A 16,786-nucleotide genomic window follows, 5' to 3' on the forward strand; every position below is an offset into this window, starting at 1 on the left:
TAAGAACAAAACAAGCATTGGGAAAGTAAATAGGTCTTGCCTATGCAAGAGCTATTGGCTTTGCCAATGTGTTTTAGCCAAGTTATTCACCAGCGTGGCTGCTATTCAGCATGGCTAAAGGTTAATGGCGTAGAAGATAGTGGAGTGGCACAGAGTGTCGTGGAGGGGATTAGAGTGGAGTGGAGCAGAGTGAAAGGGTGTAGAGTGTGGTAGAATAGGGTAGGGTATAGGGAGTTGCATACAGTGAAGGAGAGTGGCACAGAGTGGAGTAGAGTGTCATAGAATGGAGTGACATAGAGTTTCATGAAGAGTCCTGGAGGGAGTAGAGTGGATTAGAGTGTCGTGGAGTAACATAGAGTGTCCTGGAGGAGAGACAAGTGGTAAAGAGTTGAGTGGCAACGAGGGAGTTTGGTATAGTGGAGTTGGGTATAGTGGAGTAGATTGGCATAGAGTGGAGTGGCATAGAGTGCAGTAGAGTGCCACTTGTCTCTCCTCCAGGACACTCTATGTTACTCCACGACACTCTAATCCACTCTACTCCCTCCAGGACTCTTCATGAAACTCTATGTCATAGTGTATTGTAGAGTGGAGTGGCATAGAGTGTCGTAAAGTGTAGTGATAGTGACGAAGAATGAAGTAGAGTGAAATAGTGTGTCTTAGAGTAAAATTGAGTAAAGTAGTGTTGAGTGGCATGGAGTGTCACAGAAATGCATAGACTAGAGTAGAATGTTGTGGAGTGGAGTGGAGTTTCATAGAGTGCAGTACAGTGGAGTGGAGTAGCGTAGAGAGGAATAAAGTTCATAGATTGGATTGGGGTAGAGTGGACTAGAGTATCATAGAGTGGATTGTTGTAGAGCGGAGTAGAGTGTCACAGTGTTGTCATAGAGTGTCGTAGAGTGGAGGGGTATAGAGTGGGGGGTTTATAGAGTGGAGTGGCATGTCGTAGAGTAGCATAAGGTGGAGTGGCATAAATTGGACTGGCGGGTTGTAAAGTGCAGTGGCATGTCATAGAGTACAGTGTAGTGTGTCGTAGATTGCCATGTTGTAGGGAATCAGAATGAAGTGGCATAGAGTGGGGTGGCATGCCGTAAAGTAGAGAAATATTGGCATGTCAAATAGTGGAGTGGCGTGTTGTACAGTGGCAGTTTCTTCATGAGGGCGGAGGAGCGTAGCGATGAAATGATTTAAATGCCATTTTATTCTTCACCATGTGCGCTGCAGTCGCCCTGCACCCAAGAGAAATGTGGGGCATGGCCTTTGCTGCTGATTCGCAGCTAGGAGGATTGGAGCAGTGGTTGGCCAGATGCTCCAAAGTGAGCATGTCACTTTGACCGGCTGTCTTGCGGCAGTCAGCTTGACATGAGTACTTTGAAGCTCTCCAACCCAAGTTGTCTTAGCCAGCTGGTTGGAGAGCAAGCACAGGCCTACAGGGCCTGAAGGAGCATTCTGCCAACCCACTCCACCCTGTCCTGGCACTTCTCTCATGCTGGTTAACAGCATCCAAGCAGCGTCTGGTTTGGTTAGGGCCCATGCTCTAGTATAGGTACGAGAATGGAGTGGTGACTGGATGGGATGAAAAGGGGCCATTTTGCAGAGTGACTGTCACACATGCATGGAGTCAACACTGCTGCCATGACGCCTCTAGACAGGCAGCCCGAATGGAGATTAACTGGATTTTCTCCGTAACACAGTGCTGATACCTTTAAAGAGAATTTAATTGGCCAGGGGGTTGGTTTCCAACTATGCTTTGGGAGTAAACGGTTCTGCACTCTTAGGATGTTTAGACTGATTCATTCTCACCTCGCAGCAGCACATGCAGAGATGCAAAAGGCAGCAAGCAGTAGCACAATTTTAGAAGCGTCAGATGCCACCAAGTGGGAAAACTTGTTTAGACCTTGAAAGGGACAGCAATGCTGGCCATGCTGGGAACAGTAGAAATACTCTGGATGCTGTAAGGTTACGAGAAGACTCCATGTGATCAAGTACATAATGTTCCATTCATCTTGTGCTTTCATTTTACAGCCCAATGCTTTCTGGGAGATGTAGTCCTTGCTCACCTTAAATGGACTATGTGGGTCAAATTTCTAGAAGACCTATTTTGCAAATGGAAAATGTGGACTGGAATTTCTGCTGAGCTGGAGCTATTTGGTATATTTTTAATGGCTTGTGCACGATTGCTGCATGTAAATAAAACCTGTCCCTGTTGATCACATACAATGCTACAAAAAATCATTAAATACTAAAACCTCGGCCTAAAGGCAGTCTTTGTAATTAAATATAATCTCGGTGTACACTGGTGCTCAGTGGCATGTTAGATAGTGGAGTGGAGTGGAGTAGCATGGTGTAGGGTGGAGTGGAGTGATGTGGAGTGGACTGTCGTAGAGAGGAGTGATGCATCATAGAGTGGAGTCGAGTGTTGTAGAATGGAGGTTCATATCATATAGTGTTGTAGAGGGGATTAGAGTGCCATTGAGTGGCATAGAGTTGAGGGGTGCAGAGTGGAGTGAAGTGTTATAGAGTGGAGTAGCGTACTGCCATTACAGACAACACATTTTCAATTGAAATGACCATTATATTTCAACAGATATACAGTTTTACTGATAAAAGTATACAGTGCACAATTGATAATGTGATGTGGAAATGTCATCACCTAGTGTAATGTGCTTCATATGTGCTTTCCTAATCCTCAACTATTCTGAAATATCTGCACCGTTCATTTACAGATATTTAAATTTTGTTGTGTGCTAGAAAGACATCCTGTCCTTTCACAGCAAGGTTGTCACGTAAATCCTTGCATTTGGAAGCCAGAGAAAGAAAAGTAAACACCAAGCTCACTCTTAAAACAGAGCCTGACATTTTTCCTCTGTCTTTGAAAGTGCAGCAAATGTGACAAGATAAGAACCAGAATTAAAGGCCTATTTACAGAAAGTAAGCACTCATGGAAGAATAAAGTAAATAAATTATGCTCCACTGGAGGGACGAACTCTAGCTGGACAGCCTAAAACAAATAAAGCCAGAAAATAGAAAGTAAGAAACTGTGAGTTACAACACACAAGCCAGTGGTAAGCAATGCGTGGAATATATTCCCAGGAAAGGTTTCAGAATGTCCCCAAGAAGTTGTTAGCAAACCTGACAGCTATGCTGTCTGGGAGGCTTCGGCCTAAAAAGGAACGTGTCGTTGTGTAATGTAACTGGTGCTCATGTAAAGCACTTGAATACCTTTGGATCTAGTTTGCGCTATATAAAACTGCAAAACAAAAAAAATGGCATTTAAAGGTCAGTTAATTTTTTTCAGAACTGTACGATTTGAAATGTCACGCTCTTGTGCAGTAATCATATCTTTCAACATTATTTCCTTGCAGTAACCTGCATTTAAATATGATATGTAATCAGGGATTTATATGGAATGAAAAAGTGGGTGTTCTGTAAGGGGGGCGTCGTTTAATAGCTCAACTCTAGAGCTTTCAATCATAGCCTGTTATAAACACCCACGCACAACCAGAACTCGCACAGCCACCAAGAGGTGACTCGATTCACATTACACACTATACAAGAGAAATATACTGCAATGTAAAGAAAAAAAAACAACCCAACATCCTGGAAAAAGCAAATACTCTTAGAGAATGCAAGATAAAGTAAAACATGTGAAATATAAGCAGGAACTGCATTGCTGACATGGAATACCTTCACATTTTTTTATAGTCATTGTTTAGAAACAGATCTTTGTTGCTGCCTGCAAAGTTAGGACATGAATATAGAGCTTGGCAAGCACCCGCTTTAATGTCCATTTTTTATTACTGCCGGGTCTGAGACACAGAGGGACCTGCCCCACTTAAAACCCAGCATGAAATAGTCTTTTGCAGTAAATGTCCTTTGGCTAGTTGCTGACAATGTAGTTGCCCTAGCTGCCTTCCGTCATGCATTTCTAAGCTGCATGGCTTTTTAGGTCTGGGTTTTGACAACACAGGTGTGAAACAGACCAATTGCTTCCAATGAGAGGGCTTTAGGTCTACCCCTCATATCCACTGGCTTTCTTTGAACGGCCTCTTTCAGCTATTGGCTTGAAACTTTCTCCATCACGTCTTAGCTCAGCACTGTTGAGTATTGATATTTTCCCTAATGTCATTGGCTGTTTGTGTTTATCCTTCAATCTCCACTCCAGTAACTGCATGAAGGACTACCTCACCATTGGAGCCCTCTCAGTTTGCTAGTCCTCACTCCCACCAATGCATCTTGCTCTAATGAGACCTTAAATTAAGATCTCTTTGCGTTTGACTTTGCCAATGCCTGTTTTTATAGCGTTTCGTTTGACCTTTGAAGGCCTAGTTCTAACAGTAAAGATTTTAAGCACGCAGCCTCCTGCATTTTGATTATTAGTGCAAAAACACATGCATCTATTGGGTTGCCAGGGAGCATGCTGAGGGGGTACCTATGTTACAATGTCACCCTCCACCCCGCCCCCCTGACCCCAAGATGTATGGTAGTATTCAAATAAACTGCATCTCCATGCAGGGGAGGAGCCTAGCTGTGTTTCTGTCTTTCCTTGGATGGATAGTCCAATCATTGGAGCTAAGGGGATTCATGCAGAATAATGCATGCGCAGACCAATAAGGGACTTCCTTGGTCTGGAAGATTGTTGGGAGTTCTAAAGACAGGTGTTTTTAAGCTCACAGTCAAGGCTTAGTGCATTGACCTTCAAAGTTTTTAATGCCAGGCCCCCCTACCCCAGTGAAAAAAACATTTAATCAGGCCCCCCTCCGAATTTTTCAGAATTATTCTATTAAATTGTCAATGTTTAAATATGCCTCAAATTATTTAAACACTAAATATATTTAACCATTGCAGGTAAATTCTCTTATTGTTTTAAAAATGCAACCAAATACATGACTACCAAAGATACTGGTCTGGCCAGGCAGCCCTTACTACCGCGAATAGTATCCATAGTGTGACTATTAGAAATAGAAGTGGGGGATTCAGAGAATATTTTTTAGGTCTCGGCTGGCGTTGGAGCGCATGTGCTCCTCGCCTCGAGACTTATAGTACTCAAGCTTAGTTTGGAGAAGGGGACTCGAGGCGCGCCCCTCATTTTCATTGGGTAGCATCAGCGCTTATGTTAAACGCTGGCTTCCCATTGAAAAGGAGGGTTTTAGGTTGCCTCCCTTTGGCTTTTTTAGACGGCCCAATTGGACGGGCTCGCCTGCTTTACGCTGGTCGTAAACGTTTTCTTATCTTTATGGGGCCATGTGTTTAAACATATGGCCCCATAAAGACAAGAGATCACCGCAGGGAGTTTCATCGGCTGTGGGCTCCTACGTCACCGCGAGTCGAGCTGGGATTGGCCCAGCGTCGCAGGTTACCTAGCAGCGGAAGGGGCTCGTCTCGAATGCATGCACGACCAGTGCCTGTGCAACACTTGTTTTTTCGTCTGAGAACAACACGCACTGCTGTGTCTATTTTTTGAGTGTTGCGGAAGCTTTCCGCTATGCTGCAAACTTCTGAAAGCTTGCAGCACCGACACGCACTGCTGTGTCTATTTTGTGAGTGTTCGGGAAGTTTTCCGCTATGCTGCAATTTTCTGAAAGCTCGCAGCACACAGAAACAATATAAAATAGAAGTGAACATAGCCCAGCCCTTCCTGCCTGCAGCTGAAGCAGTAACTGTTCTTAGAAAGCCCTAATTTTGTCCGAGCCGAGGTCTAATTTGGCAGTCACTAGTGTGCAGAAACATCTGGATGCTTCTGTAAAGTTTCCTTTGCGATCCAGTGACAGCGTAATGGGTCAGCGTGCCGAAAAGGCCTCTCTGCATGGGGCAGGTTGCTGACGTGACATCCGTCAAGAAGGTAAGATGCAAGGCCTCCACGTGGTGCTGGCAGAGCCTTACCGTGGGGACCACAAGCCTATGCCCAGGCCTTTAAGTTGGATAAAAAAACTGGAGGGTCTCTCAAAGAGACGTGGCTGATGGGATTAAGGGCGTGGCTTAAAACGCGTAAAATAAAAATCTGTGTTAAGCATAGTATACCGCTCGACTGGTATTTTGCTGCTTCTGTGATTGCATCCAGGTATATAATACAACAAGTAATATTACTCCTACAACAAGCCAGGGTTATTGGTTATGTCAATGGTCATTAGTTGTATAAGATAAATAAGGGGAAACATCCTTTTCCACGCAACCATTACAACGCGTAATGGTTACATCGTGGTTTTAACAACGCAAGTCATTACGTCGACTTACACTGGAGGGCGCTCTAGACTAAGGAATAGTGCGAATTACTATTCCAACACCTTCCCTACTGTACGTAGACCGGAGTTGGAATAGTAATTCACACTATTCCTAAGTCCAGCGCCCTCCAACGCAAGTTGATGTAACGACTTGCGTTGTCAAAACCGCAATGTAAAATACCGCGTTGTCTTGGTTAGCATGGTATCATCATACATTCTAAATAAGCAACAACTATGGCGTTGTTGGATATGATATTGAAAATGCTTCTGTAATGAAATGACGAGACTGAAAGAACTATAACAAGTCTCTTTAAAGTTACCTCAAAGGCAGTGAAGGGTGGTACGGCTGCAGAGTTAAGATTTTTCTTTTTTTCACCCTGAGGTTGAGGGCAAAAATGAACAGTCCGTTAGGGATCCGGCCCGGCAGGACCCTGCCCACTTAAAGCCCTGCCTATGCCTAATGTGCCCATTTGTTCACGTTGGAATCTCAGTGGCGAACTAAGGATGCCGTCGCATCTGCCCTCGTGCCTTGGCTTGGAGTGGTCCCTGCTGCCTGTCCCAGCTACTCCCAGGGGTCCTTGAGACGTGACGCAGCACACCGCCTCCACTCCCGTTTCAGTCGGGACATTCCTGCGTGCTGCCTCAGTGCGCGTCCCGCATTGTCCTCCGTCCTACCCTATGCTGTGGAGACCTTGGTTGCCCCCTCGCGCACAGAAGGGAAGCGTTGTGTGCAGGGATAGAACTTCAAAAGTGAGAAAGGCGGATTCAGGGAAAATAGTTAAAAACAAAACTCGAAATAAGAGGGAGATTATAGATCACTTCAAAACACCTTGCGTGTTCTCTCCCGTTCAGCCAAATAGCTGAGAGTGATTATCGCATGAGCAAGCATGATGGATTTTATAAAACAAACGAGTTTTGAAGACATATTGTTTATTAATTGGAGGTTGGGAAAGTGGTCGTCATAAACAACTACAGTGTTTTTTTCCCTTGACCTGAACATTTGAGTTTACTACAGACCTCCGTTCTGGGAAACTCTTGAAAACCGTGGGTTGTGATTAGGTGAAGTAATTTAAAATAGGGTGTAGTTGAGGGCTAAGATGGCGGCTTAGGCGGACGTGTTGCTCTGCTTCTCCCGCAGGCGGTCCAGCGCAGCACCGGTGATCGGCCGTGTCCACCTGGCCGACACCGACGAAAGCAGTCCTGTAGGTGCCGGGGGTGACACAGGTGGCACGAGAGCTGCAGTCGGGTGCGGACACGACCCCCGGGGCCCGAAAGTACGGAGCGGTGCGCAGACCCATGAAGTGGAGGCCTACAGGAGAGGGGGTGCGGCCTCGACGCAGCGGAGGCCGGGCGAGCACATCCCGGATCGGCCTGCCACGATACGGAGCCCAGGGGGAGGCTGGATATGAGGAGCTGTGCTGCAGGACGATCCCTCCCACACACACGCAGGTTCACGCCGGCATCCTAGGCCGGGCTCCGCCGAGCGAGGAGGAGGCTCGGGGGCCGGGGTCGGGCCGGGAGTCAGCGCGGCCCCAGAGGCGTAGCTAGAGCTTGTGGCGCCCGGGGCTATCCCTCAGGTTGCCGCCCCTAAGGGGAGGAGGGGTGCTGGGGAAAATGCAGGCGAGCACTTGAAAGAGGTCCGAGAGACACGTAGTATCGCCACTAATACTTACCTTGATCATGCAAGTTACATGCACATACATGACACGGTCCAAGGCTACACAGTTGAATATACCGGTGACCAGCAGTACAAAGGAGAACACACAGACTGCATGATCTATCTGGGGACTCAGAAAAACTGCATGTGACATCCATCAGAGAGCTGTGTGAACGATTACCTGGTAATTCCCTCAGCACAATGCAAACATGCACATACATGACACTGTTTGGGGATCCATCATCTACAGCTGACATTAAATGACCAAACATCATGGTTCCCCCATTAAAGCAGTGGGGACATGCACAAACGTGATGTGCTCTGACTTGAGGTACAATAATGCAATGACGAACTCGGAACAGCATGAACTACTGAGGGGAGGTGGGGGCGAGGTGGTACACATAAAGCCTGGCCTTAGAACAGAGTCACACCAGTCTCATCAGTCAGACCCACACCATTGCAGCCAGAGAGTTTCTGCCAAACTCCTAGTGCCTACTGTTTGGTGCCAATCTAAGTTGGAGTGTGTGCAACAGCTAAGTTCAATTCAAGTCAAGGGAGATTTCTAAGATCTCACTATCTTGTCACCAACCTAGCACCAGCCTGCATTAATTGAGAGTCGCACTGGTGGCCCACCACAGCAGCAAGCCACTATAGCAACAACAAGGTACGACCCTGCATCACCATCCACCAAAGCATCCATGCCTATCAACAGTGCCAGCTTCTTAACTGATGTCTTCTTATTCCTTGGGAATCCCAGGCCCCGCCAACTTGCCTTACCAGCACTGCCTCATTGCTACAGGACCTCAGCAGTATGGCCTTACCACAGAAGGGCCTTATCAGTGTTGAGGTACGCATGATCTTCCTCCACTAATGCCTTATCAGTGCTTTCAGATTCCAGGTATTATTAGCTTTCTCCAACAATGCATTATCAATGCCACAATAAATGCTTTGCTACTAAAATCTCCACACTGTTGCTTCCCCAAAATTTTCAGATTTTACACTCATGACAGTGACATGTCTTATAAATAAAAGGATGTTTGTGGGATTACCGATCCATATCATGGTAAATCTCGAAAATGCTTTAATGGTAAAGAAAACTAGAAAATAGCATACTGGGACCCATGTTCATGGATGCTTGTATCCTTTCAGGCGCCAACCATCACTTGTGGTATTGAGGGGCAAAACTGCCATTTGCATAATTTTCAACACGCTTGCCGGGTGGACGTACCTGTCTGCTCCTCTCCTTTCTTTCCTGTCTTCAGACGTTCCAAACAAACAACTGTGGAGATACCTGTGATGCACTGTAGAAGTTCCTCTTGGGTTGGCTCTGGTCCTCCACTGGCCCCTGGGACGTACCCACAAGCAACCACAACAAACACAGTACGTCGGGGCGGCAACAATCAGAGAACAATTCAAAGCCTACTGTAGCAATACAGACCCTTGCACGCCTACATCAGTGTTGCCAGATTTTTTCACAACTTTCAAGCCCAAAAGCAACAAAAAAGTAGCCTAAAATAGCCCAATGTGCCACTCCATTAACTTACGTGTAGCCTGTCTACAACATTTAAAAAATATACTTCTATTTCAAGGATATGTTTAGTACCCACATTAATCAGATTACCTATATTTTGTACACTAAAATCAAAGTTGGTCTGTCAGGAAAACTGTCACTCACTTGATATCGCATGGTGTGGAGAAAGCTGCCCAAAAATGTTCTTGGTCCAATTTTGAGGACTGCAACTGCGGAAACGTTCTTCTTGGGAAAGGTGCTCTTCAGCATGAAGTTCCTTTTGCATACTCATGTCAGGCCCCTCAGAGTAATGGCAATACAGGCCAATGCTCCATGTTTTTCACACTTGTTTGAATGCTCCAAGAGCAATTCTGAACATCTCTTTATATACGCAAATTACATATGTTACGTACTTTTTGGTACTCATCTGAAGAGAGCAGTCCATGGCATGGGGTGCAGAGCTTGCTGCTTGATGTTCCCATGAGCTAATACCCGATAAAGTGCAAGTGCATTCTGAAGACTCAGAAGAATCTCCATCTCCTGTTCTTTGCAAGGTATCAGTATGGTGGATCCTTGTTCAGCCAGTGGAAAGGTAAATGTTTGCTGCCTTAAAGACGTATACTATCATTAATGCAGTAGGTGCAGTGCCAACGGGGTCCGTGGGTGTGAGAGGCCTACTTCCCTCCAATTAGGGGTGAGAAGCCTTTCCTCCATTAGTGCGCCCATCTCAACGGCCACAGTGGTTGCAAGAACCTACCTACCTTATGACCCTTCTGCTTACAGGAAAGGGTGTTTTAACCCACAAACTCACCACAATGTGAAAGGAACACGATTTTTAAAGTGTGCCAAGCTTAATACAAAACATAAACCTCAAATGAAGGTCTGCGTGCATTACAAACCTGCCAAATAAGCTAGGAACTACAAAGACACCAACAATGAAGTATGGACAAATTACACTTGGACATTCACATTGCCAATAGCACCACCTGCAACAAATATGAGAACAATTGAATTCCAATGCTTATTTCACACAGCTAGCACGGTTCTGTGTGCGAGGCAACATGAAGTATTGTGGCCTGATCAAAGAAAAATGGTACGAAGGCAAAGAAAAATGGTACGAAGGTGCCTGCAGGCGATTCATAGCTGCCAAGGTTTCAGATTGCTTAAGTGTGACATTTTCTCATTTTTTGTGTAATTATGAGTGACATTCAACGACTACGAGTGACACTTTCTCAGGAACAAAAATCAAGTAAAGAAGATGAGGGAAACATATAAACATCAGAAATTACAGCCATTCCAGCAACAAGAAACTCTATGAATTTCTTAAAACTATTTCAAGCACCAGAAATGGAAGGACACTATCCGATATGGAAAATAAACTGCATAGTTGCCACGTTTTAAGAGTGCTTAGGTGAGCCATTTTCAAAGTTTCAGAGTACTTATGAATGACATTCAACTAGTAATGGTATGACACTAAGAGTGACAAGGCAAAATCAAGAAATTAAGTACATGGAAACAGATAAAACAAAAGAAATTACACTGATTTGAGCAAGGCCAAACTATAAAACGAACTGCTGCAGAGCACCTGATCCTACTGTAAAATGACCGTATGCCCACAATCTACTCACATTGGACATGATTTTACTCTTGTGATCACTACTACTGCTTGCGAAACCACAAATTGCACGAACACCATGACAGGAAGCTAGTCGAGTATTTCATATGATTTTGCCTTGACCCTGACAGCGTAGCAGCAATGTGTTTATGGGGGCCCAGCAGGATTTGTTTAAAAGAAAAACCTGATCTGTCTGGTGCTAGTCACACGCTGACCAGTGACAGAACCAGGCAGGCTGCTGAGGCATGAGTGCATTAAAAGGAGCCTGCCCTGCCAATAAACGAGTATTTCATACCGTGTGGGGTGCCTAAGTCTGCTTTTCATAATCATCAATGTTATTGTTGAGTGTGACTGATGTGCACACATCTGTCACCCCAGCATCCCTCCGTACTTATACCCTCCTTGCCCTGTATTTTAATCACAACAGCCTGTGTTCCACTCTGTGTGCTCATCTGCCCCCTCACCCCTCTAGTCATCCCTCTTTTTGCACTGTGTTTTCATCACCCTTTCCTGCCCCCACTGTTGCACTGTGTGCTCATCTGCCACTCCTCGCCCCCCCTATTACCCTCTGTTCTCATCCTTTTCCTTGCCTGGTGTTATCTCGCCCTTTTTTGCCCCATGTGCTCCACTTCCCAGTGCACACATCTGACACCCTCTGTGCTCACCCCCTCCTTGACCTGTGTTTTCATCACCCCTTCCTGTCCCCGGTTTTCCACTCTGCGCTCATCTGCCACTCTTCGCTGCCCCCTGCACCCCTCTGCTCTCATCTCTCTCCTTGTCCAGTGTTTTCATCACCACTTCCTGACTCCCGTTTTCCACTCTGCGCTCATCTGCCACTCCGCACTGCCCTCTGCACCCCTCTGCTCTCATCTCTCTCCTTGTCCAGTGTTTTCATCACCACTTCCTGACTCCCGTTTTCCACTCTGCGCTCATCTGCCACTCCGCACTGCCCTCTGCACCCCTCTGTTCTCACCGCTCTCCTTGCCCTGTGTTTTCATCCCCCCTTCCTGTCCCGGTTTTCCACTCTGCGCTCATCTGCCACTCCTCGCTGCCCCCTGCACCCCTCTGCTCTCATCTCTCTCCTTGCCCTGTGTTTTCATCACCCCTTCCTGTCCCCGGTTTTCCACTCTGCGCTCATCTGCCACTCCTCGCTGCCCCCTGCACCCCTCTGCTCTCATCTCTCTCCTTGCTCTATGTTTTCATCACCCCTTCCTGTCCCCGGTTTCCCACTCTGCGCTCATCTGCCACTCCTCGCTGCCCCCTGCACCCCTCTGCTCTCATCTCTCTCCTTGCTCTATGTTTTCATCACCCCTTCCTGTCCCCGGTTTCCCACTCTGCGCTCATCTGCCACTCCTCGCTGCCCTCTGCACCCCTCTGTTCTCACCGCTCTCCTTGCCATGTATTTTCATCACCCCTTCCTGCCCCCTGTTCCACTCCCTTTGCTCCTCTGACGCCCCAGTCATTCCTCTTATTGCCCAGTGTGTTCATCACCCCTCTGCCCTCTTTCCCAATAACACTAAGCCCTACAGCTGGAACCTTCGACGTCACCATACCTGCTGCTGCTGCATGCGAATGGAGGCGGGCCGTAATGTGCCTGACACGCCGATCATTGAACTGATCTGACCCTGGATTGGGTCAAACAACTCCAAGGCCGGTCGGAACATTACTGGGGGCAGGTCAAAGGTCACTGCAGATCTTGCAGGACCCTAAATGGAAAGAAACTTCCCGCCCGCATAGATTTATTGCCCTGGCGGTGTTACTTGTGGGCAGGGGCCGCATGGCATAGAGCCACAGACGCACCTAATTTAGGAAAGAGGTGTGGGATGCAAGGCATCCATGTGCTGCAGCGCGGCGGCGACACAGGCGCCGCACAAAGCTTTGAATCCGCCGCACACTGGGCGGATTATAGCCCAAATTTCAGTAGCCCGCCCAACACGATTTTTCCGCGCACAATCGGGCAAAATATCGCCCAATTGTGCGTGCGAGAAGTAGCCCAATCTGCCAGCCCTGGCCTCCGTTAGATTGCCTGCACACTACGAAGGGGAGGGCTCGTCAGCTGGATCTCTGAGCTGAGACAGCTCATTGGCTGATTGGAGTCTTTCCCCTCTGACCTTGGTCCGGTCGCGCACCACACCACCACGCTAGGTGGTGATGCGTGCGCTACAGGAAGCAATTGCACTTGCAGTTGCAATCAGGGGCACTTGTGCTTCAAACGGAGCCGCATGCGCTGCACTGCTGGCCCTTTGCGGCAGCCTTTATAATTTATTTGGGGACTCTGACACTACTGTAATGACTGACAGTAGTGTCAGTAAGTGTCACCAAATAAATTATAAAGGCCTCCGCAATGGGCCACTAGTGCCGCGCGGCCGCCGCCCCGAACATAGTGCCGCCTGGGGCGGACCGCCCCCACCGCCCCCCTCTAGCTACGCCAGTGCGCGGCCCTGCAGCGGAGGCGGCCAGGCGGAGGCGGTGAGGTCCAAGCGGCGGCAGCGTGAGCCCCTGCGAGGAAGTCCGCGACGGCGAACGGCACGGAGGGGGACTCCTCTCTCCCAAAACGAAGGAAGCAACGGGGGCAACGCCGGCGCGGCAGGCCCAAGGTGGCAGGAAGCAGATCGACCGCCACGAGGCAGCGGCAGCACCGCGGGGCCCCCGGAGGGGATCGGGTGCGACGTGAGCCAGACGAGATGCTGCTGCCCCACCGCCAGACAGGCGAGTGCTCGCGCAGTCCGCACCACCAGCAAGGACCCCGGGGGTAGGAGCAAGGAGCAGGCGGCGGGGGACCTACGGCGCCCTTCTCCGGGGCGAGGGCCTGATAACCCACCCGAAGATAAGGAGGCCCGGGCTGGAGGCCAGAGAGCCCGGAGTGAGCGAGGGGTCCTGAGGGGGCCTGGCGGACTGCACAGAATGGGGACGCAGGTCGAAGGGCTCGGGGACTGCTAAATGGCGAGGCGCGGGGGCCTGGTGTGGGAGCCCTGGAGAGTCTGGGCCCGCGGCCGTGAGGTGGTTCTGCAGCAACTGGACGGCCCGGAGCTAGTGGAGGGGCCGGCTGCCTCGGCGGGGCCCTCCGGCCGCTTCAGCGCTCGGGCGCACAGAAGGTGGGAGCTGCGGCGGCTGCCGCCGGCGTGAGACTCAGCGGAGTGCGACCGGGAACCTGTGAGGGAGGGCCCGGAGTGTGTTTGCCTAGGCCTGGATTCTGGACACACCTGAACAGGAGTGGGGAGTAGGCCTCTGTGACACACGCAGAGCATATCGAGCCCCACGCATACTGGGCTCACCAGAGAGGGGACTTACTGCCTCCACGAAGCGGGGGGCCTCGCATCGCGGCTGGGGCCCGTTGTCTTGGGGCGAGACCTACCGACGTGGGAGACACCCGAGCAGCAGAGAGGAGCCTTGAGGTGAGGGCCCCGCCGGCGGAGGGGGAGGCGTCCTGGGTCTCTGCTCTCCGGGCGGACCGGCGGCGTCCGAGACCCAACGGCGGGTTTGGGACCACGGCGCGGCTGGACAACGCCGGACACCCGAAAGGCGCTTGACCTCAACGGAGGGACCGGACGGTGAGTCGCCGGGAGCTCGGGGTCAGGACGGCTTCAGGGCTATCACAGTGGAGAGTGGGGGCTCGATTTCAAGAGGGAGACCCGCAGGAGCGGACTGGACGGCGGAGGCAGTGGAGCCGATCAGGGCAGGCGAGTGGCCGGCATCGGATAGCTGTCAGGCGAGGTCGTGACCTCCCCCGGGCGAGCAAGTAGCGGAGCCGTGGGCACGTTATGGTCCCCCCGAAGGGCCGCAGAGACAAGACACTAAAAGACCTGTTCGTGAGGCCACAGGTGGGGCCCTCGACGGGGGTCATGGCGGCTGTGGCATCCGGTCCCCCGTCTACGCAGCCGGAGGGAGCTGAACCGATCACCAAGTCATTTCTGGAGTCCATGTTTGCTGGTCTGAGAGCGGATATCCAAAATCTTCAAAAGGAATTTGCGGCGGACCTTAAGGAAGTCCGCAGGGATGTGGACGGCATCGGGGAAAGGGTCATCGCGCTGGAAGACAAAAGTGATGGTCGTGACACAGAACTGGCGGCGGTACAACAAGAGATCGTTCGGATCCACGACCAACAGGTCGACCTTCAGTCGCACGTGGAAGACCTGGAGAACCGGTCTCGACGCCACAACATATGCATCCGGGGAGTGCGAGACACCGAAGACTCCAAAGATCTATTTGAATTCACTAGAGAGCTCTTTAATCATATCTTGGAACGCCCACTGGAGTCTGAGTTGCGGATCGACCGGGCACATAGGGTGGGCCCCCCGAGACCCTCATCCGCCAACCCATCCGACATCTTAGTGTGTGTGCAGGACTATCGCACTAAAGAGGACATACTGCGTAGAGCCCGTCAACAACACCCGGTGAAGTTCCGAGACCACGTGCCGGTGCTGTACCAAGACTTATCGGCCCTCACGCTCCATAAACGCAGACTTTTCAAGCCAATTACGATGCACCTTCAGGAGCGCAACATCCGGTATAGTTGGGGCACCCCTTCCGCTTGGTGTTCCGCATCGACAACACACTCTACCAACTGCGGTCCCTATCAGAGGCAGCCAAGCTGTTGGGGGTGTATTTACCGGCGGAGGACAGCGGTGCTGAGGGGTGCCCTATGGAGGCAAAGGCAGACGGACCTGGCTGGCGCCGACAGGGCCGGCGTAAGCGCGCCAAGAAACCTCCGGTGGCGGAGATCCTCAGAGGCCAGAAAGCTGCATAGAGTCAGTCTCCGCGGGTCTACGTAGCCTTTCACCCAGCGAAGAGGTGTGATTGTAGTAGCCGGCATCACCACTGGATTCTTGACTGGGTTGCCTGTGTGGGGGGGGGCTACCCATTGTGCTACCCCACTCTTTGTTGCTACATTACCATCCACCGGAAGGTGGAGGACAATGGTTCTGGACTATCACTGTTCAATTGTTGGGAGGTTCGGGTTGGGGTTGGGGGGAACGGGTTGAGGGAGGGAATGGGGTTTCACGTTCATCATGGGGTGGGGTCAAGACAGGCGCAAGCACACAGGGAGCACACACCACTTACTCATGGTACCTTCCTCCCGCACGGGCTGCGCAGTCCACATTGCATTTTCTGAGATGGTTAGATGGAGTGAATGGCGCTGCACACACTTAAAATATTAACCCTTAACGTTAGGGGCCTCAACAACCCGGTAAAGCGCAGAGCCGTGCTGTCCTGCCTGGAGAACTCCCAGGCTGATATTTGTCTCCTCCAGGAGACCCATTTACTAGCACAAGACTGTCACCGGCACAGGTCCCGCAAGTTCCCGGTACAACTCTTCTCTTCTAGCCTCACCAAGACAGCCGGGGTGGCAATCCTGGTGGCTCAGCGGTTTAGGGGGGAGGTTTTGCAGAAAGAGGCGGAAATTAGAGGAAGGCTGCTGAACTATAGGTTCGCCCTGGGAGCCTTAACCTTTACCATCGGCTCTCTCTACGCTCCCAATGAGGGTCAGGAGCGCTTTTTTCAGTCCGCCCTCACGGAAGTCACGGCGACGAGCGACCGCCATATCCTCCTGGGGGGAAATTTGAATCTCGTTTTCGATAACATACAAGATAGATCTTGTCAACGCACACATCAGGCAGGTGCACTTTCTGCGGCGGGCCTTGATCGTCTACGAGACTTGGGGCTTGAGGATTTGTGGCGTAAGTTCCACCCGCAGAGTCGGGAGTTTTCTTATTACTCTCATGCACATAAAACATATGCGATGTTGGATTACCTTCTGGTTTCATCCGCGGTCAGAGAAATGACGA

The sequence above is a fragment of the Triturus cristatus genome, chromosome 5_1, assembly GCF_964204655.1.
Source record: "Triturus cristatus chromosome 5_1, aTriCri1.1, whole genome shotgun sequence".
In the NCBI taxonomy this organism is placed as follows: domain Eukaryota; kingdom Metazoa; phylum Chordata; class Amphibia; order Caudata; family Salamandridae; genus Triturus; species Triturus cristatus.